This window comes from Sciurus vulgaris (genome assembly GCF_902686455.1).
Source record: "Sciurus vulgaris genome assembly, chromosome: 4".
NCBI lineage: Eukaryota > Metazoa > Chordata > Mammalia > Rodentia > Sciuridae > Sciurus > Sciurus vulgaris.
In genome coordinates this window covers 68,829,490-68,855,046 of record NC_136464.1, presented here as the reverse complement: position 1 = coordinate 68,855,046, position 25,557 = coordinate 68,829,490, and the positions used below count along the sequence as shown (strand labels likewise).

The window sequence follows — 25,557 nt, the reverse complement described above, 5'->3', positions numbered from 1 at the left end:
GTGTGAATTAGTTTGTGCTCTAGATAACAGAGGCCTGCCTGAGAGAAGAGAACTCATTTGAGCAAATAAGAGACAAAAGTATGCAAAATACAAACCCATAGAGCAGGTAAGAATGGAAGCCTTAATGAGTCATGAAATGATACAGGGAATATTGGAGGAGGCTCAAGCTATGGCATGCTCTAAGCAAGACTCTTGTAAGATAAAGTGGTCTTACTCTCCGGAGCTTGGGAGGCTGGGAAAAGAGTGCTCCTGCCCACTCCAAGAGTGATCCTGCCCAGAGTATCCAGGCAAGACATATAGCAAAATTCAACAGTTCACTTTGGGACCATGGAGACCCGTGCCCCATCCAAAAGGGCAACTGAAATCAATTGGAACAAATGATTCCTAAACAGAACACAGACTCGGCAAGAATAAGTACAAGTGGACTCAGTGTTATTAATCCATAGCAGAGAGTAAAATTTTGGATTCAGTAAAAAGAAACCAGATTTACCAAAGTATGTTATGTTATATTTTCCTTAATACTTTATTTATATTTTTAAATAATAAGTGACCATAGTAATAAACTGTGAACCATTATTAAGATAAAAAGTTTAGTGGTTTCATATAAAAAATAATGGCAACAGTATGAATCAGACATAACTTTCCTATGTTCATATATGAATACACAACCAGTATAGCTCCACATCATGTACAACCACAAGAATGGGAAATAATACTCCATGTGTGTATGTCAAAATATATTCTGCTGTCATGTGTACTAAAAAGAGCAAATGAATTCTTTTTTTAAAAGTGACATGACAAGCTTCCCCAGGCGCACTGCCCACTCCGGCAGTGGGCTCCTCCCACAGGGCCAGATTCTCCAGCATCTCCGAGCAGGCCCCCCAGTGAGAACCTTTCTGGACAGAACCAAGCTTCAAGTCCCTGAAACAGCGTGGCAAGTTCCTGCCCGCAGGTTGCTTTAGGGACCAGGACAGGGCAGCCAGGGACTTCCCCAAGCAGCCTACAGCCCGGCCCCCTCCAGCGGGAAGCGCCTTTCCAGGCTAGCTTCTCGGAGCAGGCCCCCCCAGTGAGAGACTTTCCTCACACAGCCAGCTCCAAGTCCTGGAAGCAGTAGCGGGCTAGGGGCAGCTTTCCTTGGAAGCACTGCATTATCAAGTTACTCCAAGACTTCAGGCTACTGAAGCCTGGGAGGTGATACACTGGAAATCTACAGGGACAATATAAGCCAATAGAAGAATTTTGCAATAGCACAAAGTCCCACTGACATCTGACCAATATGAGAAAACAAGGGAAGAAAATGTCCAAACAAACCTACATACTATATCGATAAAACCCAATGACAGCACAGCAGAAGAAATGTCAGAAAGGGAGTTCAGAATGTACATAATTAAAACAATCAGAGACGCAAACAAGGAGATGAAAGAGCAAATGCAGGCTTTGAAGGAGGAGATGAAAGAGCAAATGCAGGCATTAAATGATCGCACCAATCATCAGTTAAAGGAGCAAATAGGGGAAGCAAGAGATCATTTCAAAAAAGAGTTAGAGATATTGAAAAAAAACCAAACAGAAATCCTTGAAATGAAGGAAACAATAAACCAAGTTAAAAACTCCATAGAAAGCATAACCAATAGGATAGAACACCTGGAAGAGAGAACCTCACATATTGAAGACAAAATATTTAATCTTGAAAACAAAGTTGACCAAACAGAAAAGATGGTAAGAAATCATGAACAGAATCTATAAGAATTATGCAATATCATGAAAAGGCCAAATTTAAGAACTATTGGGATTGAGGAAGGCTTAGAGAAACAAACCAAAGGAATGAACAATCTACTCCATGAAATAATATCAGAAAATTTCCCAAATCTGAAGAATGAAATGGAAAACCAAGTACAAGAGGCTTATAGGACTCCAAATATACAAAATTACAACAGACCCACACCAAGGCACATTTTTATGAAAATACCTAACATTCAAAATAAAGACAGAATTTTAAAGGACGCGAGAGAAAAGAATCAGATTACATTCAGGGGGAAACTAATAAGAATATCATATTTTTCAATCCAGACCCTAAAAGGGCCTGGAACAACATTTACCAAGCCCTGAAAGAAAAGGGATGCCAACCAAGAATCTTATACCCAGCAAAACTTACTTTCAGATTTGATGATGAAATAAGATCCTTCCATGATAAACAAAAGCTAAAGGAATTTACAAAAAGAAAGTCAGCATTGCAGAACATTCTCAGCAAAATTTCCATGAGGAAGAGATGAAAAACAACGATGCAAATCAGCAACGGGAGGAACTAGCCTAAAGGAATAGCCAAATAAAGGGGAAACCAAATCATGTCAAAAAACAAAAATGAGTCAAATGACTGGGAATACAAATCATATCACAATAATAACCCTGAATGTTAATGGCCTGAACTCATCAATCAAAAGACATAGACTGGCAGATTGGATGAAAAAGAAAGATCCAACAATATGCTGCCTGCAAGAGACTCATCTCATAGAAAGAAATACCCATACACTAAAGGTGAAAGGATGGGAAAAAACATACCATGCACACCGACACAGCAAAAAAGCTGGAGTATCCATCCTCATTTCAGATAATGTGGACTTCAAGCCAAAACTAGTCTAGTCAGAAGGGATAAAGAAGGACATTACATACTGCTTAAGGGAAGCATAAATCAGCAAGACATAACAATCATAAATATCTATGCCCCGAACATTGGCTCATCCGTGTACATCAAACAAATCCTTCTCAATTCCAGAAATCAAATAGACCACAACACAATAATACTAGGCGATTTTAACACACCTCTCTCACCGCTGGATAGATCGTCCAAACAAAAATTGAATAAAGAAACCATAGATCTCAACAACACAATCAACAATTTAGACTTAACCGACTTATGTAGAATATACCATCCAACAAAGAACGAATACACTTTCTTCTCAGCAGCACATGGATCCTTCTCTAAAATAGACCATGTCTTATGCCACAAAGCTACTGTTAGCAAATACAAGAAGATAGAGATACTACCTTGTACTCTATCAGATCATAATGGATTGAAATTAGAAATAAATGACAGAATAAAAAACAGAAACTTCTCCAATACCTGGAGATTAACTTATACACTATTATATGATGAATGGATAACAGAAGACATCAGGAGGAAAATAAAAAAATTCTTAGAAGTAAACAAGAACAAAGACACATCCTATCAAAATCTCTGGGACACTATGAAAGCAATACTTAGAGGAAGATTTATTTCATGGGGCACATTCAACAAAAGAAGTAGAAATCAACAAATAAACGACTTAACACTACAGCTCAAAGCCCTAGAAAAAGAAGAGCAGACCAACACCAAAAGTAGTAGAAGACAGGAAATAGTTAAAATCAGAGCCGAAATCAACGAAATTGAAACAAAAGAAACAATCGGAAAAATTAACAAAATAAATAGTTGGTTCTTTGAAAAAATAAACAAAATTGATAAACCCTTAGCCACACCAACAAAGAGAAAGAGGGAGAAAACTCAAATTACTAAAATTCGGAATGAACAAGGAAATATCATAACAGACACAAGTGAAATACAAAACATAATTAGAAGCTATTTTGAAAATCTGTACTCCAACAAAACAGAAAACCTCGAAGACATCAACACGTTTCTAGAGACATATGAATTACCTAAACTGAACGAGGAGGACATACACAACTTAAATAAATCAATTTCAAGCAATGAAATAGAAGAGGTCATCAAAAGCCTACCAACAAAGAAAAGTCCGGGACCAGATGGGTTCTCAGCCGAGTTCTACAAAACCTTTAAAGAAGAGCTCATTCCAATACGCCTCAAAGTATTCCGTAAAATAGAAGAGGAGGGAACCCTCCCAAACTCATTCTATGAAGCCAATATCACCCTGATACCTAAACCAGACAGAGACTCATCAAGGAAAGAAAATTTCAGACCAATATCCTTAATGAACATCGATGCAAAAATTCTCAACAAAATTTTAGCAAATTGCATACAAAAATATATTAAAAAGATAGTGCACCACGATCAAGTGAGTTTTATCCCAGAGATGCAAGGTTGGTTCAACATCCAGAAATCAATAAATGTCATTCACCATATCAACAGACTAAAAGTTAAGAATCACATGATTATTTCAATAGATGCAGAAAAAGCATTTGATAAAATACAGCACCCCTTCATGCTCGAAACACTAGAGAAAATTGGGGTAGTGGGAACATTCCTTAACATTGTAAAGGCCATCTACACTAAGCCCATGGCCAATATCATTCTAAATAGTGAAAAACTGAAAGCATTCCCCCTAAAAACTGGAACAAGGCAGGGATGCCCTCTTTCACCACTTCTATTCAATATCGTTCTTGAGACTCTAGCCAAAGCAGACAAACCAAAGAAATTAAAGGGATATGAATTGGAAAAGAGGAACTCAAACTATCCCTGTTCGCTGATGACATGATTATATATTTAGAGGAACCTGGAAATTCCACCAGAAAACTCTTAGAACTCATAAGTGAATTCAGTAAAGTAGCAGGTTACAAGATAAATGCTCATAAATCCAATGCACTTTTATACATAAGTGATGAATCTTCAGAAAGAGAAGTTAGGAAAACTACCCCATTCACAATAGCCTCAAAAAAAATAAAATACTTGGGAATCAATCTCACAAAAGAGGTGAAAGACCTCTACAATGAGAACTACAAAACACTAAAGAAAGAAATTAAAAAAAAACCTTAGAAGATGGAAAGATCTCCCATGTTCTTGTATAGGCAGAATTAATATTGTCAAAATGGCCATACTACCAAAAGTGCTATACAGATTCCATGCAATTCCAATTAAAATCCCAATGGTGTACCTTACAGAAATAGAGCAAGCAATTATGAAATTCATCTGGAAGAATAAGAAACCCAGAATAGCTAAAGCAATTCTCAGTAGAAATAGCGAAGCAGGGGGTATCGCAATACCAGATCTTCAACTCTATTACAAAGCAATAGTAACAAAAACGGCATGGTATTGGTACCAAAATAGACAGGTAGATCAATGGTACAGAATAGAGGATATGGACACAAACCCAAATAAATACAATTTTCTCATACTAGACAAAGGGGCCAAAAATATGCAATGGAGAAAAGATAGCCTCTTCAACGAATGGTGCTGGGAAAACTGGAAATCCATATGCAACAGAATGAAACTAAATCCCTATCTCTCACCCTGCACAAAACTCAACTCAAAATGGGTCAAGGACCTTGAAATCAGACCAGAGACCCTGCATCTTATAGAAGAAAAAGTAGGTGCAAACCTTCAACTTGTTGGCTTAGGATCAGACTTCCTTAAAAGGACTCCCACAGTACAAGAAATAAAAGCTAGAATCAACCTCTGGGATAGATTCAAACTAAAAAGCTTTCTCTCAGCAAAGGAAACTATCAGTAATGTGAAGAGAGAGCCTACAGAGTGGGAGAATATCTTTGCCACTCATACTTCAGATAGAGCGCTAATTTCCAGAATCTATAAAGAACTCAAAAAACTCTACACCAAGAATACAAATAATCCAATCATCAAATGGGCTAAGGAAATGAACAGACACTTCACAGAAGAAGATGTACAAGCAATCAACAGATATATGAAAAAATGTTCAACATCTCTAGTAATAAGAGAAATGCAAATCAAAACTACCCTAAGATTTCATCTCACCCCAATTAGAATGGCAATTATCAAGAACACGAGCAACAATAGGTGTTGGCGAGGATGTGGGGAAAAAGGTACACTCATACATTGCTGGTGGGGTTGCAAATTAGTGTAGCCACTCTGGAAAGTAGTATGGCGATTCCTCAGAAAGCTTGGAATGGAACCACCATTTGACCCAGCTATCCCACTCCTTGGCCTATACCCAAAGGACTTAAAATCAGCATACTACAGGGATACAGCCACATCAATGTTCATAGCTGCTCAATTCACTATAGCCAGATTGTGGAACCAACCTAGATGCCCTTCAGTTGATGAATGGATAAAGAAACTGTGGCATATATATACAATGGAACATTACTCCGCCATGAAGAATGATAAAATTATGGCATTTGCAGGCAAATGGATGAAATTGGAGGATAAGTGAGATAAGCCAATCTCAAAAAACTAAAGGACGAATGATCTCGCTGATAAGCGGATGAGGACATATAAGGGGGGGGTAGGAGGGTTTAGCGTTAGGGTTAGGGTTAGGTGTAGGGTTAGGGATAAGGAGGGTGGTAAGAATGGAAGAAGGAAGGACTGTATAGAGGGAAAAGAGGGGTGGGAGGGGTGGGGGGAAGGGAAAAAATAATAGAATGAATCAAACAATATTGCCCTATGTAAATTTATGATTTTTAATTAAGATAAATAAATAATAAAAAAATTAAAAATAAAAAAAGAGGGAAGCAGAGTACAGCAACAACAAAGAGAAAGGGGAAAAAAAGGGGAGAGAAAGTTTCATCAAAACAGAGGAAAGATCAGTACACTAGACAAAAGAGATTGAGGAGGAGGAAGAAGGGAGAAGAAAAGGCAAGAACAATAGAATGAATATGAGTAAACTTTTGCCATGAGCATGTATGATATGGCGCAGTAGGGCCCCACACTGGGTGTATCCATAGGACACTAATTAAAAAAGAAAAGTAAACTGTAAATGGATTGAAGAGAGATTGTGGAGTGGGGGGAGGGTAGGGGAAAAGTGCTGGGGACTAAACTGGAGCAGACTGTGTTCCACGCTTTTGTGATAATGTCAGAGTGTATCCTTGTGTTATATATGGTTAAAAAAATAAATTTAAAAAACAAAAATTAAAAAATTAAAAAATTGATCTCTGCACATACAAATATGTAACAAGTAATCCCTCTATTACATATAATTATAATTCACCAATAAAAAAGCAAAACAAAAAAAATGACATGACAAAAAAATAACAGAATGAGAACAAATATCATTACCCTATGTACATGTATGATTACACAAATGGTATGACTCTACTCTCTACTTCATGTACAACCAGAGAAACAAGTTATACCCCATTTGTTTACAATGATTCAAAAAAATAAATTATTTAAAACTATGACATGACAATAAATACATGATTTACTGTTTCTATGAACCAATAAACTAGAAGTTATACCCCTGCCCTCTCTTCCCCTCTCCCTCTGTTAGTCTCCCTTCTACGTTCATGATGTTGTTGTTTCCCCTTAGATTCCACAAGTGAGAGAAAACATGAAAGTGATACTTGTCTTTCTGAGTCTGGCTTATTTCACTCAACATGATTATCTCCAATTCCATCCATTTTTTTGAAAATGACATGATTTATAATAGTCAAGTTATGGAGTCAACCTATGTGTCCATCAACAGATGAACAGATAAAGAAAATGTTACCAGCAGATGAACATATATAGAAAATTTTATACATATGTAATCTATGTGTATATATATATATATATATATATATATATATATATATATACACACACATTATTCAATCATAAGGAAAAATACTAAAGTCAGGTGAAAGAAAATAAATGCTAAAAGTTTAAAGCACATCCACATTAAATCATTTCACAGTCATTCATCCTTGAATGATGTGTTTAACTTCCCTGAGCTTTATTTCCACCTTTGCAAAATGGAGATAATAAAGTGTATTACATAATGTTATGAGAATTAAGTGGGAATAATGAATAAAAAGCACATCTCTATTATTCATCACAAAATACATTCAATAAATGACAACAATAGTTATTTATTATCAGCAGCAACATATTTGCTAGGTCTTATGGACTTTCTCCCCATACTGTCTGTGCTCCTTTGAACCCTCCTTTACATCCCATCACCTTGTTTCTCCAGAGATGATGATGTGATGATGATGATGATGATGATGATGAAGGAGAAGGAAAAGCGTTAATTAGAATTAATCTAGCGTACATGATATGATAAACTTGTACTAACTGTTTAACATACATCATTTAATTAATTCTCAAATACTACTATTATGTAGGTTCTAGTATTATTATTCCCAACCTAAAGATGAGATAGGGATATTTGGAGAGTTTAGCTAACTGAACTTAAGTTCACATCGCTAATAAGTTGTAGCTACAGAAGCTGAAGCCAGGTCTATACCCACAGGCAGTACAAAACTTGTCTACACAATCCCTCTGTAATCTCACCCACCATCAGTGGCATATCTCACCTTGTTTATAGAAAAAGGATTTTACATAACGAATAGAACAGAGATGCTCATGAAGTAAAATATTGTGGTGAGAAAAACTTGATTGGCAGTAGAGATGCTTGATTGAGCTTTTTTGCGAATCCCTAAATTTTCTGAAAGTTTAATTATGTTGCATTCTGAAGTTTAATGAGGGAAAGTTCATGGGTCCTTCATGTTCCCTATGACTTTCTTACTTCATCCCCAAAGACAAAGGGAAGGGCCCTAATGTGACAAGAAGAAAATCAGAGATATTTCTTTCTCTCTCTTTCTCCGTGTGTGTGTGTCCACATGGAGGAAAAGGCTTGGGAGGACACAGAAGAGGTAGCTTTTGGCAAGCTGGGAAGAATGTGCCAGTGCCTTGATCTAGGACTTTGGCCTCTAGAATTATGAGAAAATAAATTCTATTGTTCACACCATTCTATTTGTGGTATCTTTTTATGACAGTCTTAATGGATTAATACACACACTAGCTCAGCAATTGAGCCCAAGGATGTGAGAGGTCAAAAGAGAAAAGGAAAGAAAAATTACAGGTTCAAAAGGACATGCAAAGTAAGGGGTGCTCAGGAAAAATCTGAGGGTGGACAATGTCACTACTAGGTTAGTACATTTTGTGACTGTATTAACAATTTAGATGCTATCCATGGAGAAAAGACTATTTGAACAGTGATGGATTCCCACCCTGGAGTGGATTTCCCCCTGGAGTACAAAAGCACTGAATCAAAATTAGTCTTCTGGTGGGAGATTCCTTCTTGCCAAGTTCAGCATAGATTACCCCCTGCCAAAGCAAGAATAAGAAATCTTAGTGTTTTTCTCTCTTCTATTTACTTTATCAAACAGCTCCTCCCAGATAAATCTCTGTCATAGTCTATGGTCCATGCAAACAGTGTAGATCTTGAACAAAATGCATTTTAGGGTACAACTAATACTTAGTCATGGAAGGAAACTACTGCTCCAAAAGAGAGTTGCTGAAGCAGAAGTGTCTGGTGCTGCTTGGGCATTGTTGGAACTCTAGAACCAAAACACATGTGGGACACCAGGTCAAGTGAGTCCCATTTTTAAATATCTGATGGTGCTAATGGAGCAATTTCAGTTTCAGGAAAAGACACCATCTGTAGAAGAAATCTAATTTCAAATAAACCACACTGACAGACAATAAGCCAAAGAAGAAAAAAAATGGGGAAAATATGCTGTTTTATACATATTTTGGGGGGCTTTCTATGGCAACAAGAAAAAAGATCTATTTCATAATAATGACAATTTATTTAATAAAATGAAGAATTGACTAGCTAAAGAAATTCATATTGCTCAACTTTAGGTTTATTATGTTATAGCATTATGAAGTAGATGAAGCTGAGTTAATATTCTGGATCTGTCACTTAGTAGCATGTTGTTTTGACAAATAATTCCCTGAGACTTAAATATCTTACTTATAAAAATGAAACAGGGAATGGTATCACACACCTGTAATTCCAGCAACTCCAGAGGCTGAGATAAATTTGAGGTCAGTCTGGGGAACTTAGTAAGACCCTATCTCAAAAAAATTAAAAATAAAAGGAGATATATAATTATACTAATCATCTCAGAGTATTAATGCAAGAATTAAATTAAATAATGTGTTAAGAATGCATAACACAAAATAGTTGTTCAGTAAATGTTACATAATACTATTGCTATTATTTTTATCTGAACTTTGGTGCAAATACTAAAACACTTATGAGTTGGGTGGGGAGGTAAAGTTGGAGAAGGAGGAACATTTAGCACTAAGTGGCCTCTTACAATGTGCTAGATACTGAACTGCTTCACATACATTAGCCTATTTTATTTATTTATTATGTATGTGTGCATTATTCATGAGAACCTTATGATGTACATTCAATTATTTTACAGATGATAAAAGTAACTGAAAAAGTTCACGAAAACTAAGAATTTTACTAAGGTCAACACAGGTAGTTATTAGTGACTTTACAATACAAAACCCAGATGATTTTACTCTTGAGGATCAAATAAAACATTTCAAAAACATTCAAGTCAAAAATAGAAAGAGGATGACTTTTCAGGTAACATAAAGAGTAGTCACAGGTATCACCTCCAAAAGTCTTCTGGGTAACATAAGAGACACTCATAAAAGCCTTAAGAAACTGAACTGCCCATCTCGTGACCACAAAACTGGGACAGAGGTAGGGACTGAGCCAGTCGGCCCACTGAAGTGGGATCAGGGCTTTGGTATTTTCCTGACCTTCGCATGTTATTGTACTCCTAAGGACAAGTAATTTGTCTCTGAATTGCTCCCTGTCCTTTGATATACATTGTTTCCAATAATTAAGATCATATGATAAATTTATGCTCTTTCTTTGTAATCCCTTGATCCCTTGAAACTGGAGAAGGAAGACAGGGACAAATCTCCATTTCTAATTCCCTTTGGTCATGTTCTCTCTTTTTAGATCTGTCTCATTCCAACCAGTGAGAAAAGGTAATCCTGGAGATGACTCCTTCCTTCTAGAGCTTCTTGCCCTATCATTACAGGGATGCCTCTGGTCCTTGCCACTGAAGCTAAAAGATCTGATACTCGTGGGAAAATGTGTCAGACAGAAACACCACAGATCTGCCAAAACTTCTATTTATATGTATCAAGAAACAAAAATCTTGGTTCTCTTTGTCCTATAACTATTTTTTTAAATAACATTATTTTCACCAAGGAAGAAAATTTTAAAACAATGAACTATGCACAGAGGGGATAACAGACTTGATAACAGAATGAATCATGGCCACAGTAGCTCTCAACTTAGTTCACACCTTACAATCTCCTGGTGAGTTGTGTTTTTTCTTTTCTTTTTTCTTTTTTTTATGTGGTGCTGAGAATTGAACCCACTGCCTCACATGTGCTAGGTGAGCGCTCTACCGCTGAGCCACAACCCCTGTCCTGGTGAGTCTTTTTAAAGATCAGTGGATCTCAGTGGATCCAGAATCTTTAGAGGTGAGGCTCAAGCGTCATTTTTTCATAAGTTCCCAGGCAGTTCCCATGTTCAGTCAAAATTCAGACCCAGTGCTCCAAGCAGTGTTTCAGGACCTTGGACAGCTACATACTGCCCAGGCAGCAGACAGGGAAAAAATTATAAATCCAGATTCTATTTTTGAATGATTAGGCAGTTTTTATTAGGCAGACAAATACATGGAAGGAATAAGAAGGGGGAAAGCATAAACCATCTAGGGAAAACTCAATTCTTGTTTAAAATAGCATTCTTGAACCAAAATGACTTATAGTACCCATTTATAAGATGTTACATAATGGTGATTTAAGTTGATCCTTTTGGAAAAAACACCCGCCAGCATGTAGACTACTCTTTGGTTCTACAAAAAAAAAAAAAAAAAAAAAAAAAAAATGACATTTGGCTTTTCACAAAAAGTTGTGACCTTCTAGGTCTGAATTTTACTCTTCCACTTTGGTAGAAAATAATTTACAAAACATAATTGCATTGTTTTCTTTTTATTCTGCTATAAGAAAAGTAGGATCATGATAAGTAGAAAAATTATGGGACAACAACAAAAAGGTTAAACAGAACACATCAGTAGGAAAATTTTGGCACATATAATATTAACTAGCAACTAGATGAAATTAACAAAAATAAGGTCAAAGATATGAAACTTCTTTTTGTTCCAAACAAGTTCAAATTAAGTCTTGGGTCATAATGTGGTATGATTTATGGGGCATCCTCATCACTATTTATCATCAGTTTTCCTTCTTCCCAAATTATATTAGCCAATTTCTGTTTTTCAGAGCTCCTGTTGGCCTGATCACTAAAGCCCACATGATGCAAACAATCGTTCCAATTACCTGGATAACTCACAATGAGCAGGGCATTCACACAGCATTCAAGATACTCCATTGTCATTTTCATTACAATATAGGCAAATTATTTCTTGGAAACCAGATAAAGCAATTCACATTTATCAGGCAAAACCATGGCAGCTCTAAGCAAATACCTCAACTTTTTCTGTCAAATGTGACATTTCAGTCAGTTAATCATTGAAAGCACCTTTCATTAAGCAAAAAAGGCCTAAAGCCAATCACTTGTGGGAAAATGTAAAATGTCCACATTCCTAATTTATTTATAACTGATTAGTTACTGAAAATCAGAAATGAAAGAAATTTGTTTTCTCCATGAATAAAGTAAATCACATGAAATATGACTTCTGAGAAAGGAGGGTCTTTCTGGCCTATGGTTCATCTTACATAAGAATATCAACCTCCTGATGACTTTAAACTTTTGGCTTTAGTTTAATTCAGCCTCCTAAAATCAGAAGCTACTTTTTCAAACCATGCCTCAGCTATTCTTGCAGCAACCAGGGAGCTTTGGATAATGTTCTTTCCAAGAGAATCGGGAGTGCTGGACTGTACTGTCTGTGATTTTGAAAAGGAACACCAAAAAGACATAATATCAGAAATATTTACATTTGCCAACACTTCCATCTCTGTACTAAAGTTATAAATACTTGACTAGATTCCAAAAGAATATTTATGAGATTTATCTTCAGAAAGAATTGAGAATTCTAACAATGTATTTTTTTTTTTTAAATCTAATTTGAAAGTGTATGTTCATTTCTGGTTTCACAGAAATTAGAATCTGTGGTTCGAGAGGCCCTGAGGTTTATCTCCCCACACTAAATCCCTCCCTGGGTGTCACATGCAAAATTTAGAGGTTTGGGGTACTCTAAGGCTTTCTTAGCTGCTCTGGTTAAAGGCTCTCCTCCCAGACCCTACTGTTTTTTTATTATGGTTAAACATGCCCATTAATTAGGAACTGGAAAAAGATCACTGTAAATATTGGAAGGAAAAGCAAATTGGTTTCCAAAGCATATATTTCTGAGACTGATTAACCACACGGGCAGCCAATGAATACCAAATGTCACTAGCACACAGTTCATTATCTATTCTGAATTCTATATTTGCTTTCCTGGAGTGTAATAAAATATGTATTATTAAAGAACGTAACAGATGAAAAAGCTCTAGAGACTTATTTTTTTAAAAAACCTAATAGGGTAAATGGCTAATTTAGAATTGATAGTAGATAGGAAATTTTCCTCTGAGTAGGAGATTTTGCTTTTTAGTTGTCTTTTGTTCTAATTGAAGTAAAATTCATATAACAAAGAATAAACCATTTTAAAGTGAACAATGCAGTGTTATCTTCCCAGGTGTTTTAAATTCTAGACTGAGTAACAATGCCATAACAATGCTGAAAGTGAAGCTACAATCAATCAAAACTTTTTGTACTTTATTTTTATGTTGTATTTATGCCAAATGGAAAGTGCAACTGATTTTTTTTTTTTCACCAAACTAATTTTAGGCACAACTAACTCAAATTGGCTGATATTCAGGGTATGCTTATAATAAAGCTAAAATAACAGATCAGCCAGAGGAAAAACAATAATCAAATAGATTGTGTTCTTGTTCATTTGACGGACAGACAATACTTTTTACTTTTTAATCTACCTTTGGGGTGTCTTAGGGACCAGCTTAGTCTCGAATTCTAAGACCTCCATGAAGAGCAGCCTTGTCTCCACCATTCTTCAGAGACTACAACTGCCTCCAACAACACTGGGTTCCCCTTCTTCCATCTTTATCCAGGGAAGAAATATACCATTACACTCACTGCTTCCACACTAAGCTGTGAGCCTGGGCAGCAAATGACAATTTTGTAAAACATATAAAATCTGCCTTGAAGAACATCCAAATTCACAAATCTCAATCCTTCTTCTGCCTTGTTAACGCTCTGGGTGGCCTTTGAATTTCTATGTCTCCACAGATCCAGTCCTTTTCTTCCCAAAAGGAAGCAAGATCTTAAACTTTTCTCAACTCTGATCCACCCAGTGTTTTATGCCCTTTGTCCTATTGATTGTTTTTGAGAATATAATAACTCAGAACTATAATGCTAAAAGCTGGTAGTGAATGATGCCCTTTAGCCTCAGAGACATAAAGAAAAACCAGTGACAAGACTCAAACCTCTTACTAGTCTGAAGAGGAAAATGGATTGGGGACATCTGGGACCTTTCTGTGCTCCTGAAACAACAGTTGTAGGATGTTTCTCTCTTAAGGCTGAACCTACAAATTTGTTTCTTTCATGCTTAAGAAATTACAAATGTTACTCAAGGACATAGCTTTCACTCTGGAACTCCCTATGCAGCTTTTCCAATGAAAGCCTCCTGTGAATGTGACTCATCTCTAGGGACACTATCTCTAGCATCCAGGCACCTGTACTTTTTGAAAACACCTGAGGAGTTTCAGCCACAGCCAAGGTTGAGTCTCCCTTGAAGAGATTCTAGTCATTAGATGATTGCTCAGGACTAACCTAAATCTTTAGTTCTACAATGTTCAAGGAAGCCTTTCTCCACAATTGTGAGGGGAAATTATAACCCATAGTCTGCTCTGTTAGTCTGTTCTAGGACACCAAAAGTCTCAGCAAAGATTTTTAGTACTGAACGTGACATCAGCATTTTAAATTCAGATTTCATTTATCTCCCAATACTCACCATTGATGAATGGGAGGTTAAGATCCTAGTGACCCCATTCCATTATGAAATGAATTGAAAGGCTTCACAAAAGTTTCCCCAGCCAACCCATCAATAATGTGAAAACATGCTCCCTATGGACTGTAAAATAGATTTCTATTTTGATGGGAACATCCTGTGTTGCCTTTGGGGTGGGGGGGCGGGGGTTGACTTTTTAATTAAGAGAACTCATCATCCCTGTCAAGGGCCAAGTTGCTCTTCAAACGCGCTCATCAAATCTTAACAAGAGCACGTCTGCCACCCAGTGTCCAAAGCCAGCATAAGATTCTGTCAGCATTCTGAGAAGCAGTTGCTCTGTTGGGCCCATTTCCATTTTAATTTCCACAACTCAGGTCAATTCAAAGTATGGAGGAACACTTGAGGGGAAAGATGAGGTGTTATTTCTGAGTAAAACCTATAAAAACACAAACACTTGTACTCATTTATTACTCACTCACTGAAGATTATAAAAATCAGTCCACAAGCTCATGATCCATCTGCCTCACCCTTCTTCTCATCAAACTGGTTCCACAAAATTAGCAACCAGAACTACATATTTACAGTCACAGACTTGTTTTAAGCAACTATATGTGGTTTCTACTTGCATGCTTATAAGCCTGAGAAATTTTTAAATTTTAACAGTGAGAACTACTGTATTTCAGTGTTGAAATTCACACTTCATAAAATATAATTCACAACAAAATATCCTGTCCCTGTGAAATTCCTGGGTCTCACAACCTACTGGACTAAAACTTTCTGTCTCTCCTGAAGATAATAATAAAGACCCTTAATCTCTCACCTGAGTCTCCTCTCCTGGAAAATAAGTCCTAATTTATTACCAGGAGGTGTTGCAGAATAGCCATTACCTGCAAGGGGGAAAGGTCTTGTAAAAGCAAAGATGTATATGCATTTTTGTGGTCTGATGCCCATTTCTTCAGCCAGAGTAGCTGATGTGACCAGGCATGGATCAGTAGGTGAGAGATTCAGAGAGAGGGGCCCATGAGAACAACCAGCACTTCATTTATCATGGTTCCACCTCTCCACTGCACTCTATCCTCTTTGCACTCTCCAAGGTTAAACACAAAATAGCTAAGACCCACTGGGGACAAATGAAAGACTAATGGTCAGCCTGGGCATTTATCCTGCCACCACTGTGACAGTAGTATAAACCTGACCCTTTCTCTGGTCACTCTATTTGACCACAGAGCAGACTAACTGGCAGCAATCAAGCATTTGCCATATATATACACTGTGCAGTTTGTTTTACCCGCACTTACTCCCATTTTACTAATCAGATAGCTAACTGTCTAGCATTAAAGCTGTCCTTCTCTGCAAAGCCTGCACCAGCAAATTGGAGGGATCTATGGGTCTTCAGGACATCTGGGAGTCCCAGCCTTCCACTTACTTTTGGTACCATAAGCCATCTTGGCTGTAAGCAGTTAACTTGAAAAAAAAAAAAAAAAGATTTTGAGAACTCCAAACCAATATGCTTCAAAAATTAGACTTCAGATAAATGTCATGTATTATAGTCTGGAGCAAATATTTTCATGATCTAAATCCATATGAACAAGAAATCACCCAAGATTCTTTCCCCTGGCTCCAGGATTTTAATAGTAGTCTCCAACTGATATCCTTCCATCTTTATATCTTCCCAATACATTACACTCTAAATTTACTTTCCTATATACTTACTTTATCATAACCCATTCTTCTGTGGACTATGATAAAATCCAGAAGGCATCTGAGGCTTTCCTCAATCTCACCCCAGTCTGCAAACAGTCTTTTCTGATTCTGTTTCAACAGCCTTCCTTTCTAACCAGGTACATGCATCTGCTTACTAGAAACATGCCCTTGCTTGTATTTCTCTGCTCCTTCATCTGCTATAATATTCCTCAAGTCTTGAGTGAATATGCTTGTGCCAATGTTCCCCATATTTTCCTCATATTGCTTTAGTCCCACCTCTACAAGGACTCCATCGTGTAAATTCTCAGTGGTGATTGACAGCAGAACTCCTTCAGCCTTTTCTGTCATCATGTCTTGGTCAAGTGTGTGTGTGTGTGTTCCCATTGCACCAAAGCTCCTTTGGGGTGTAAACCACATTTACAACTCAATATTAAAATACATTTATTGAGAATCTAGTCTGTGCAAAGCCCTGTGCTCCATTATATATTACACTTCTTTTAACTCCCAACACAACACCTGACACAGCTGAGCTTGAAAGGGTGTTCAAAACTACATGTAGAGCCCAGCTCAGTGGCACACACCTATAATCCCAGTGGCTCAGGAGTCTGAGGCAGGAGGATCCTGAGATTTAAAACCAGCCTCAGCAACTTAGCAAGGCACTTAGCAACTCAGTGAGACCCTATCTCTAAATAAATCACAAATTTATTTAGATGTGGCTCAGTGGTTAAGCAACACTGAGTTCAATCCCCAGTACCAAAAAAAAAAAAAAAACATGAAGAAGAAACAAAGGAAGCTAATACTATTTAAAGGCACACTGTAAGCCGAGCCCTGTAGTGGATGTTTTTATGTGTACTATTTTATTTAAATATAAATCTACCCTAGAAGTTAGATGTTATTTTCCCATTTTCCCCCCAAGGTATATTTAATTTAATATCAAGAGTGTAATGCAAAATACCCAAATACAATGAAGGAACACATTCCCCCATTAACACCAATGACAATGCTCTTTTAACATGTGCCTGTTCGATGGGATGCAGGGGTTCATAAAGTTCACTACTGAAAAAAAAAAAAAATAATGCAGTGAGTCTCATTACAGCCAATATCCTTATAAAATATAGTTGTGAAATGAATGTTACAATGCTTCAAACAGTTTAAACCTAAAGTTTTGATACCTCACCTTCATGTTTGTACAGTCCTCGGTTATGATTGTCTACAGTTTTTGCAGCTATTCAAAGAACAAACTATTGATGAAAACCACATTGATTTAAGGCTCCATTAAGTAATACAGAGCCCTAAGCTAACTGGTTAAATATATGCACAACTTATACTGACATCTATTATTTGATTTTCTCATGACTATTAAAAGGTGGTTCTCAGCAAGGAAAAAAAAAAGAACTTTAAAGGCAAAATCACCTCATGTGAGTTTTCTCCAGGAAGTTTGACAACAATCATGAAGTCCACAGTCTTATTGTCAAAACTGATACACAGTGTCTCTTAAGTCATTTTGCTCAAGGTTAATTAAGAATAATGCATATTCTGTTTTTACATTTTACTAGAATTTTACATGTTCAGTTTGTGACTTTAAATCTCTAGGTTTTCAATCCTCCGAACTATCAGAAGACATAATGTGCCACAGACTTAAAACTTCTGTTCCTCCCTCTAATTTCTTCAAACGGAAACATTTCTTAAATGTCTTCATGTTCTAGAAGGGGAATTTTTCAGAGGTGGCCTCTTCTTTGGAATAGTCCAATAACAGCAGGCCTCAGAAATAAGAGGAAGGGGAAGAGAAAAAAGTTGAAACAAGGTTCATCTGGTAAGTTTTACATTAATCGTTACATGCTGCATGGTATAAGAATGTGGTGGGGGGGTTATTGTTGTTATTGTTTGTTTTGTTTTGTTTTGTTTTTTGGCTCAAAAAGTCTGAGTCTTGGTGTGGAAACTAGTACTTGACTGTCCCACCACAGATTTCTTGTAGTGGGACTGTCGGGGAAGTCTTGACTGGGGAGTATGATTTGTTTACCAATCAGGTGTAAAATTCCAGGAACACAGTTCATTTTGGGCTTGTTCCAGTTTGTCTTTAGTCTGTTCTGGTTCGCCATTCATTTTTAAAGAAAAAACAAGTTGTCGGTTGGGTCTACCACTGTTGATCTCAGTTGGGCAACACTGGAGTTGCTTGAAGTACTGAATTTCAGTAGTACACGACTGCATCTCCTGTTCCTTGGTCGCTAGTCACATTACAAGGATGTTTTCCTCGCGTGCCAGACTCCTGCTGCTGTTGCTTTAGTTTTTCTTCAGACTCCCTTAAGCCAGTTTCATCATTGAATTAACACCTGTGTACTTGCCCTCCAAAGCTTGAACATAAGCTTCGTATTGTTTCCATCTTAGAATTAACTCATGTTGTGCCATAACTTTGAAGTCTGTTTCACTCAGTCAAACCTTTTTTTGGAAAAGGTTCTGCATTGTTCATATTGAATCCAAGAAGTCGCCTTGCGGCTGGATTCTGCCGGGGCAAGAAAAGCAAGGGGAGGCCACCAGCCGGCTGTATGGCCCAAGCAGGGGACTTGAGCTGTAATGGAGCAGCTGCACTCCCTTATTTTCCCATTTTCTTTAAACTAACATTCTAAGACCTTGACCATTTGCCAAAGTTCCCTTAAAATGTGAGCAAGTTCAGACCAAAGCTAGCAGTTCCTGTTTCCGAAACAGTATGCCGTGGAGTTGCCCTATGGTCATCACAGTTAAATATTTGCTCTTACTTACATGCCAACATAAACATTTAGGATAGCACCTATACTAAAATTAGAACAATACAGAGATTAGCAAGGCCCCTGTGCAAGAATTACATGCAAATTTGCAAAGCCTTCCACATTTAAAAATAAATAAATTGAAAAGAGATACCATAAAAGAAAATCGTTCTTCTGAGAAAAACTTTCAAATAAATGCTATCTTAAAAGGAGGAATCTCTTTTTGTCACCAAACTACCCCTTAAATTCACTAATGCATCTGAACCCAAGTCATGAACTAGGACATACAAACTAGTTGTAATACACCAGCTGGAATTTAGGTGCTAATGCTATGTCTGAACTTTTAAGAATGTGGTAGTATGCATAGGTGCTAGAGAGAAAAAAAAAAAAAGAAAAAGGATCTTAGGGAAAGCTGTAGAGGAAGGAGACTGGGTGCGAGGGACTACTGGGGAATGAAATGGCTCTACTATGGTTGGTGCTTGTAAGACTATATCACAAAGAATCCTGTTATTATGTATAATTATAACGGACCAATTTTGAAAGTTAAAAAAAAAAAGCGTTGTAGTATGAAGAACTCTTTTCCGAAAACTAAGCCTCTAGATCTAACTATCGGTTTATAAAAAAATTCAGGGACAAACCAAGCAATGCCATAAAGATGAATAAGTCAAATCCAGATTATACAGCATTTTATTGGACCAAATGACCCCATTTGGGCAACAGATGATTTGTGCAGCAGTCAGCAGCAGTTAAGACTGAACCCAGGCAGGCTACAGTGGGAGCTACAACCTGGGCTCTGAACCACTGCCCTGTGCAGCCCTTACAGAGCAGTGACTTATTTCTCCATGAATGTTACATTATCTTCAGTCCAATAGAAACAAACAAACAAAAATCAATGTGATGCCATTTAAACTTAAATCAGAAACTTCACTCTTCCTCAAAGAAAAAAAAAAAGGATTTTAATTCTAATTCTTTCCTCATAGGATAAATACTCCTGACAGCTGGTTCCTGAAAGCATGGCTCAGTGAAACCACAAAACCATTCCTGGGCCACTGCCGACATCAACATGCCTGGGACTGTTGCCAGGACTCTCGCCGTGTGTGTGCACTGCCGGCTCACAGCCACGGTCCTCCTGGTTACCAACGTGACCACTGTATAATAATTGAAGTTCCTTTTTGACTAAGTTGGACAATATTGTTAATGATGTATCTGGATTTTGTTTTCAATATTTGCAAACACAATTTGTCAAACAATTTAAGACAATCTCATTTAAAAGTCAATCTAAGTTGGTAACTAACCATTTTCTATGGTTTTGATGCATATGCTGGGTTTTTGGTTTTTTTTTTTTTTTTTTAATTCCTGTGGGTTAAACTATTTCCTCTCAGCAGACAAAATATATTTCTACCATGTGAAGTCCTTGAAAAAGGAGTTTGGGAAGATGGTTCCCAGGGCATAAATCAATGATTCCCAGAACTAACTAATCATCAGAACTGAGGTGAGATTTTCAAAAAACACAGGCTCCCAGGCCTCACCTTAGAACATCTGAGTCTGACTCTGATGAAGTCCAAGAATTTTTAATTTTTTGAAACTCCTGGTAAGCCAGGCATGGTGGCGTATGCCTATAATCCCAGAAACTCTAGAGGCTGAGGAAGGAAGACTGACTCAGAAACTTATCAAGGTTCTAAACTTAGAGAGATGCTGTCTCAAAATAAAAAATAAAAAGGGTTGTGGATGTGACTCAGTGATAAAACACCCCTGGGTTAAATCCCTAATAACAAAAAATAAAAAAAGGATAAAGAAAACATGCAAATTCTAAACAAACTATTAGTTAAAACTCCCAATTATTTTTTGGTGGTCAGCCAGGTTGGGGGGGCCTTTGACTTTTGAAACAGGAGTATTTTCCTTTCTTTCTCTTCGTTCCTGCATTACTTATGAAGTAGATATTTGTACCATTAACTTTATGCTAAGTATTAGGGAAGATTCTGCCAGTCATCTGTTCCTCTTTCTCTCACTTGCTCCTGTACAAGAGGCTGATTTGACCTAATTAGGGAAGTTGGAAGAAGGTCCCTGAACATGTACAGACTGTCCTCTGGGCTCTGTTTATTGCTCTGTCCCAAGCAAGGCTGCTCATAAGTGGAAGGTCTTCTCTTCCTGCTTCCATACTATAAGTGCCCCAAGAATGGCTCAGTCTTACAGGCTTCTCTTTTGTCCTTCTGACTTTTCTGTCTAAACTTGAAGAGCTTTGAGCAGACTGATCCTCCAATTGTTCGACAAGAAGCATTCACCTTGTGATTCTAACTCCTACATGCAGTTTCCAAGGTCTAGACTACATTGTACATAAAAAGAGAATCCTATATAGTTAACAAATGACTCCTTGACACCATCTCAATGTGGGTGTGTCCCCAAATTAATGTATTAAAATCTAATACCCAATGAAAGGATATTTGGAGGTGGGGGGCTTCAGGATGTGATTATGTCATGAGAGCAGAGCCTACATGAATGGGATTAGTGTCCATACAAAAGAAGTCAGAAAGTGAGTGCTGTGGTTCATGCCAGCTACTAGAGAGTCTGTGGCAGGAGGATCACAAGGTGAAAGCCAGACTATGTGATGTAGCAAGACCCTGTCTCAAAATAAAATAAAAGGGGTTGGGGGTGTAGCTCAGTGGTAGAATGCTTGTCTAGCATGCATCAGGTCTTTGGGTTTAATTCCCAGTATTGCAAAGAAAAAACAAGTCCCAGAGAGTGCCTTTACCCTTTCATCATGTGAGGACACAGCAAGAAAAAGAAGCCATCTATGTACCAAAATAGCAGACCTTCCCCAGACAATAAATCTTCTGGTCCCTTGATCTTGGACTTCCAGCTCCTGGAATTTAAAATTAAATTTCTGTTGTTTCTAACTCATCCAATTAGTGATGTTGTGTCATAGCAGCACAAATGGACTAAGCAATACTGCATTTAAATTTCCACCTAGTAGGGGTGGGGTGTTGCTCAGGGGTAGAGAGGTTGCCTAGCATGTGTGAAGTTCTGGGTTTGATCCCCAGGGCCACAAAAATGATAGATAGATAGATAGATAGATAGATAGATAGATAGATAGATAGATAGATAATTATTTAAATTTTTTTTCACCTGATTCTTATAACTACTTCTCAAATGGTTCCTCCGAACTACTAATTCAGATTACCTGGCATCAAACCAAAACACACAGTAGTCCCATGCTGCATTTATCATTAATCAGTAAACAGTACATAATAAACCCCAAAGTAGACAAAAAGTTGGAGCCTAGAAACAAGTAAGAATTTTGTGAAAGGTGCACTTTTGGACTATCTCATCAGAAGTAAAGGAGAATGCATTGATTAGAAATGCAAAAATAAATGGATTTCAGGTGACAAAAGGAAAAGATGTTCCCTCAGTTATCTATCCTTGATAAGAGTCAGATTCACGAGCATCTGTGGGTAAAGGGCAGATTCTCCTAACTCCCTCTTCCTTTCTTCCTAACGCACATACACATGCACATGAGCACATAAATACAATCCTCATTTTTAAGACTAAGTGTATGGCTGGGTCACCTTATCCAGCAAAAGCGTGGGCATTGGACATTTTAATTTTGCTGAATGTCTGTCAGTGGGAATTTTATATGTAATTACTATACAAAAGAGAAATAGCTTTTCCAAAAAATTGCTATAAAAATACTCCAAGCTCCAATTTCCTATCAGCTTTCTTTATGTAAACTCCATTTCACTGCAGGTAGAAATAGAGAAGTAATTTTGATGTCATTTTACAAAAAGTGCCCAGATTTTTTTTCAGTTTAAAAATACATACTCCTTCTGGAACCAAGTAGAGTTCTTATGGAGAAGTAAATGTGCTTTTCAAAGCTCTTCAACCTAAATCTTATTGGTGTTTTTATGAAGAACTTCAGAGTGTCTTGGTGGAATAGCCATGAGAGGAAAAGATAAAACAACTCTAACAAGAGGAAGCCACTCTGATGCCAAAAGATAGAACTAATAGTATCCCATTGTTACAAATTATCTCCTGTCAGAATTTAACATACATACAATCAACATTCATCATGCTTGACTTTGCCAACTTGAAATTGATTACAATTTACATTGTAGTTCTTTTTTTTATTTTCTTGTCTATGAGGAGAAAAAATTTTTATGAAGAAAATCAATAGTATTGATAGCATATATGGTAGAGTGCATCTTAATTTTAAAAATAAAAAATGTTCTTAGAATATTTTTGCAAAAAGTAATAGTTACTTACGAAGCAAAAACTATTGTGTTATATTTATAAACATTCGTAAGCTAATATTTAGCAATGAAATTATAGGGAGTATTAACATGCCATAAGAGTTTCTCCAATCACAGTGAACGTTCTCTGGTCGGTTCTCTTTTACTTCTGTGAGTCACCTACTGACCAGAAGTGCTCATTTGCAAGAACAAATGACCCTGAAACAGAATAAAATCAAGTGACCAAGAGGGAGTTGGTCCTGGTCAGTGACATCTGTACCCTAATTGGGTTCGCTATAGTCCAGATCAAAGCTAAAACAATCCAAACAGACCTCACTGTTACCACTGATAGAGTGTCTCTATATACAAACAACAGAACTACAGTACACTTAGCATGGTGGTGTCATGAACTTCTCTGTTCCTGGTTTCATAAACCTACCTATTCATTAAAATAAGCATTCTAGGAGGCTTTGGTGAAAGTAGGCAATTGAAAAATTCAATAGAATTCATGTATATTTTTTCCAATTTATTCAGTTTACATAGGTATTACTACCCACATTACCATTAAATTAGGTCCTGCTGGGGATCTATGGGGCTGATGTGTTGAAAAATGAAGAATTCACTCTTTATAACACTTTTCAAAAATGAGGTAGACCAAAACTGTATTTTCCTTTAATAGCAATTATATATTCTCCACACGCAACCAATATTTTAAAATAAGCTGCCTCAATGCATTATGTATACTACATAATATTTGTCAAGGGTGACCAAGGATTTGGTTCTGTCATTTGCTAATATGTCTCATATCAAACATATAGGCATTCTTAAGTTATCTGGCAAGATGACATCTTGAAAAATATGATTCAACCAGATAGTTTGGAAATCATTCAATTTCACATAAGAGCAAGAAAAAGAAAATGTATTAACTGGCAAAGAAAATCTATTTTCTCCTATAAGAATATTGATTTGTTTATATGAATGGAAGATCACTGGTTACTTTACCAGCAACAATATCTCATTTGGACTCCTAGGGTCTATTTAGTACTATAATTTCAAACACTTGATGCTAAATTCTTTTACCAAGTTGCCAATTTATTCTTCTCTTGCATCAAAAATTTATTCCTCTGTTTAATTTTTCCCACTTTAACACAAATAGTTTATTGCTAGATGTCTTTATAAGACAGCAAGAAATATGCTCACCTCTATGATATCCTTTTAATCAGAAAAGGAATTCATAGGGAACATTTAGTCACTTCTGAAGGGGGTTGGAATTTAACTAACTTGCTATTTTCTTATGCAAGTGTTGAGAAAGAAACCCTTCAAAATGAGTTGTGCTATTTGTTCAATCTCTCTCCCTTAGAGAGAAAACCAGTAATTGAGTGACAGAGACAAGAAAAATATCTCCTATCCTTATTCCTTGCTGCATGACTCATGCAAAAGAAAAGGGTGAATTTCTCATTCCATAACTACAAGAAATAGGACTATGACTACTCCAGTACTGTGTATCTGTGGAGGGAACTCCTTGGAAGCATCCTCATCTATTCCAAGATGATCTTCAATGAAGTGACTGATACATACCACAGCAACACCAGAACTGTCCTATTTAAATTAAACATATTTTAATATTTTTGTCTTAAAATGGACATTGGAGGCAATTTTTTAGCCCAATTCCTTCATTTTATAGATAAGGAAACTAAGGGCTAGAAAATGTGTTCAAGGTTACAAAATCAATGCTACTAACGGGAGTAGGACTCCATGTCCCCTGAATTTCAACTCAATGCTCATTCTAAATCAATTATCTACTAACTCAACCAGTTAGTTTGGGACAAAAGATTTTATCAGTGTTTATTGAGCATTTACTGTTATCACAGACCAGGAAATAATCAGTATCTGTTATCAATATGTTGTTCAACTCCAAATTCACCCTTCAATATATGCCTTGAATTAAAAGATGGATTTCTTTATGCACTTCTCTTTACAGTGAGAAGCACAGTGTACTTCTCTTTTTTTCCTTTATTTATTTATTTTTTTTATAATGGGAGTTGAACACAGGAGAGCTTTAAAACTGAGTTATATCTCCACCTCTTTTTATTTATCTTATTTCTGGTCTCACTAAGTTGTAGAGGATGGCGTGG

General features: G+C 36.9%; 1 pseudogene across 1 annotated transcript; it reads right to left on the bottom strand.

The window, feature by feature from the left end:
* Positions 1–18,160: 18,160 nt before the first annotated feature.
* Positions 18,161–18,925, bottom strand: LOC306660005 (pre-mRNA-splicing regulator WTAP-like; annotated as a pseudogene). Its single transcript has 2 exons — positions 18,479–18,925; positions 18,161–18,221 (listed from the first exon to the last, which is right to left on the bottom strand). The product of its transcript is annotated as a pre-mRNA-splicing regulator WTAP-like (transcript).
* Positions 18,926–25,557: the final 6,632 nt, after the last annotated feature.